The 3930-nt window shown below is 59.8% G+C and overlaps 1 long non-coding RNA gene across 2 annotated transcripts; it reads right to left on the bottom strand.

The window, feature by feature from the left end:
• Positions 1 to 252: 252 nt before the first annotated feature.
• LOC125925673 (uncharacterized) lies at positions 253 to 3656 on the bottom strand. Of its 2 annotated transcripts, XR_007458896.1 has the most exons (4): positions 2781 to 3656; positions 1595 to 1708; positions 1031 to 1231; positions 253 to 516 (listed from the first exon to the last, which is right to left on the bottom strand). It is a non-coding gene; the product is annotated as an uncharacterized LOC125925673 (long non-coding RNA). The 2 variants fall into 2 exon arrangements; XR_007458895.1 differs by lacking the exon at positions 2781 to 3656 and having other exon boundaries at positions 1595 to 2008.
• Between the last annotated feature and the right edge of the window lie 274 nt (positions 3657 to 3930).

The raw sequence follows: 3930 nt of genomic DNA, 5'->3' as shown, positions 1-3930 counted from the left end.
ATCTGCCCAGCACTCTGAGCTGGGACTGACCAGAGCCTCGATGGCATTGCCAGGAGCCCTGGGACGGCTGAGAGAGGTGGAAGGAGCTGAGGAGGTCTTCACTCCCCCCGCCCACACCCACAGCGGGGAGTTCTGTCTTAGTGAGGCTCCCCTCCCCCTTCTGCTGCAACAGGGGCTCCCCCAGCAAGGATCTCTCCGAGGGAGCCCTCCCCTCCCAACCCTGCCCAGGTACATCACCACCACCCGGACTGGTTCAACATTCAGCAGTCTTTATTAGATCTGAGACGGGACCGCCATCTCAGAGGACTCTCAGCTCGGACGCCACAGGAACTGGGATGGACCAGGGTGGACAGCGGTGGCCACGGGAGCAAGGGTGGGACGAAGTCCTCTCCCGGGTGGCTCCGGGTGTAACGGGCAGCCCAGGCTGGAGCTGGGGTCTTGCCACTTCGATCAATCCAGGAGGGCTTCTCAGAGGGAACCCATGCCAGCTGGGTACAATAAGTCCTTCTTTTCGGTCTGAAAAGAAAAAAATGGCAAGAGTGAAAAAGGTTCTCTTTGGATGGAGACCTTAGCAGGAAGCAGAGGACAGAATTCCAGGGAGAGTGTCCAGCGGCCCTCGGGGCTCCCCTCCACCAGAAAGGCAGGGGGCTGGGGAGGGCTGAGCCTGGGCATGTCTTCCAGGAGCTCTGCCCAAGGCCATGACAGGGCGAGGGACTCAGGTCCCCAGCAGGGGAGAGGTAAAGGCCCAAGAGACTCGGCACCAGGTGGGGAACATGCTTCCGTTGGCCAAGGACAAACCTGGGAAGGTTTGGGTGATTTCTGCAGCAACTGTGGTCTCTTCTCCAGTCCCGTCTTCACCCCCAAAGACGGCCGTAGCATCCTGCGGCTTCCCACCTGCCGCGGGGTCCCTGCCCACAGGCTCTGCCCCTTAGTCACTCAGAGTGTGTTAGGAGGTGTTCTGCTGGAGGCACAGGGGAGGGACGCAGCCTATGCGGGGGACCCACCAGGCCCCATCTGAAGCCCAACTTACCAGCCCCGTGACGCGGGGTGACCCACACATCCTTCGTGGGGCCCTGACTGCAGCTTTGCCAAGCGGGGGACAGAGCCACTCCAGGCCTGTCAGCAGATTGACAGAGAAGACGGCTGCGAGAGGGCTCGCGTGAGCAAGTGGTTGTGGAATCGAGGTCAGCCCCTTCCTTCCTGGGGTGGGGAGACCTAGGAGCCTCAGCACCTAGGAATGAACAGGACGAGCAGGGGCCACACAGAAACCTGCGTTAGGGGCACAACCGTGGCCACGGCCTCCCTCCCCTGCCCTGGCCGGAGTCAGGAGCCAGCAGCTTCGGGAGTCCCTGGGGTGCACCCCATCTGACTTCTCCAAGGGCTTTAAAATCTGAAAAGAGAATCTCCGGAAGAGGAGGGGGGTCCGAGCCCCTGCGCTGCCCAGCTCCGCTCAGACCAGAAGGCCCAGCCTTATGTCCCTGCCTGCCCTACCTCCATTCTCGCTCCCACCCCTGCCCCTAAACATGGTCTTTACAGGCCCCCCGACCTTGACTGGGGCGGTACCGTGGAGGGGTGTGGATGGGGTCTGCCTCACCCATTGTACTGGTAGCTCCCCAAAGGGAAAGACTTGTCTCCCTCGAACTTGGGCTCCTCGAGGCCTCCGACTTCTCCTGGCGCTCGTCCTGACCCGGGCTGGCTCCCAGAGGCCCTGACGTGAGCCGGCCGGTCCTAAGCACCCCCGCTGAGTCTACCAGCCTCCCCCTCCACTGCTCACTGTCCCATTCCTTGCCCCAGATCCTCAGGCCGCCCGGGAGCCCCACGAGCCCCACGAGCCCCACGAGCCCCAGGCTGGCTAGATTTGGGGGACAACAGAAGAGAAGGTGCGTGTGGGGGCCTGGGGAGGGGTGGTGGGTGAAGCTCAGAGCAGGCCCTCCCCCGCAGGGGGGGAGGAGGAGTCCAGACGGAGCAGGGTCTGTCGGCTCCGCCCTCCCAGCCCAGACACGGACAGCCAGCATCTCCTAGCAACAGTACAGTAGCAGGGGGCTGGGAAGGGGGGCTGGGAAAGCGGGGCGGGGAAACAATGATATCATAAATTATCCCCAGCCCCTCCCTGCCAGCCCACCCTGCCTCAGTTGAGAATGGCCCCCTTTCTCTCCCCACCTGCCCCTCATTGGAGATTCCCTCAGCAAAGCCAGCCCCTGCTCAGTGCCCCTTAGAGATGCCCCTCTAGGTCAAGGTGACCATTCTCTGCCTTGTGCTGGAGCTCCAGAGGGAGGGAATTCTCACCATCTCAGGATCTCTCAGGGACCCTGTTGGAACCTCCACAGTGGCAGAAGCAGGGAGCCTGCCTTCCTAGGGGACTCCCCCCCTGCTGAGGGCCTGAGAGACCAGCCCTTTCCGATGGCCTCTGGTTCTGGCTTTTCTCTTTGGGTGGGGATGGGGGCAAGGAAGGGAAATTTCGAAGCGTTTTGTGACACTGACTCCCCTTCTCTCAACAAGATTTTATTCATTCATTCATTATTATTATCATTGTTTTATTGTAAGTAGCCTCCACACCCAATGTGGGGCTTGAACTCATGACCCTGAGATCAAGAGTCGCATGCTCTACTGACTGGGCCAGCCAGGTGCCCCTCTGAACAAAAGATTGCAGACTTGTGTCCCCAAGTCTTTAAGGGGCACTCAGACCTCACCAAGGTACCCATGTGTGTTTCCCTAGGCCATCAGTTGGAGTCCACGAAGCCCAATAAAGTGACTAAAGCAGGTGACAGTCCATTCCTTACCTCTCAAATTAGCCATGTCAAGCCCAGGGTCAGAGAACTGGTACTTCAGCAGAACAGGTCTCAGTCAGACACTGGGAAGGACCTTGCAAGACAGAATAAGCAAGATCGTGGTGTTTCCTGGTTGGAGAGAGGAAAGGTCTGTCATAGAAACGAGAAACTGGGAACCTTTTAAATTGATCACATGGATGCTTTCTCTGCCGTATTAAATAACACACAGGGAGTACTTAGCATAGAGCCTGACATGTCGTTGGCCCCCATCGTGGCCATTCTTATTGGATGGCTATCAGGAGGAAGGGATACATCGCTGGAGACCTACGTCCCATCCTCCAGGAACCCCATGGGAAAATCCAGATAGGAGATAGTGCCCTGAGTACAAGATGGCAGCCAGTTGCTATGGCAACAGAAGCAGAAGGAGTCCGGTTGGCTGTGGGGGCCGCGCTGGAAAGCCAGCTGGTGCCAGATGGACAAACCCGGCAGAAGGTAGCCCTGGCCGGGTGAGGCTCATGCCCCTGTGCCCAGGGCTCTCCCTCCATATGCCAGCCTCAGCCTGGTCCTTCCCTGCAGGCCTACAGGCTCCACTGCTACCAGTGGGGGATGATGCCCAAACCATCCTTCCTCCAAGCTCTTGCTTGTACAACAAGGAATGACCGCTCCGAGACAAAAGCCCCTGTTGCTCAAAGTCTCCCTGGCCCATAGGCTGAGGGACCTCAGTAAGTCTGAATTCAGCTCACTCCTGACAATGCTGAGGAGCATAAGATCATCGGGGACTTGAGAGAGTCCTGGGCTGGACGGCAGGGCTTGGAGGGACCACTTTGGGCTCATTCCCTGCAGCGTCACGATGTCCGGCTAGCGCTCCCTCTGGAGAACGACGAGATGCGGGCTGCGGGGAGCAAGCAGGGTTAGGACACTGTGGGGGACCCTCACCCCACCCTCGCTCTTCCCAGGGCTGCTGGACGGTGTCTACACCGGCCCTAAGGGGAAGCTCTTCCTGAGGAGGATGGCCACCAAGACACCTGCCTGCTTGAGCCCACGAGAGCCCTGGGCAGCACCCGGAGCCCAGCCCCGCCCTCAGACAGGCCTTCATCACGGACTGCACCGAGTCCCTCCTGGCCCCCTCCTCCCCAGCGATCCGTGCCCTCATTTCCAAGCC

This window comes from Panthera uncia, chromosome F1, assembly GCF_023721935.1.
Source record: "Panthera uncia isolate 11264 chromosome F1, Puncia_PCG_1.0, whole genome shotgun sequence".
Lineage (NCBI taxonomy): Eukaryota > Metazoa > Chordata > Mammalia > Carnivora > Felidae > Panthera > Panthera uncia.
The sequence above is the reverse complement of the archived record's forward strand: the minus strand, read 5'-3'. Positions and strand labels throughout refer to the sequence as shown.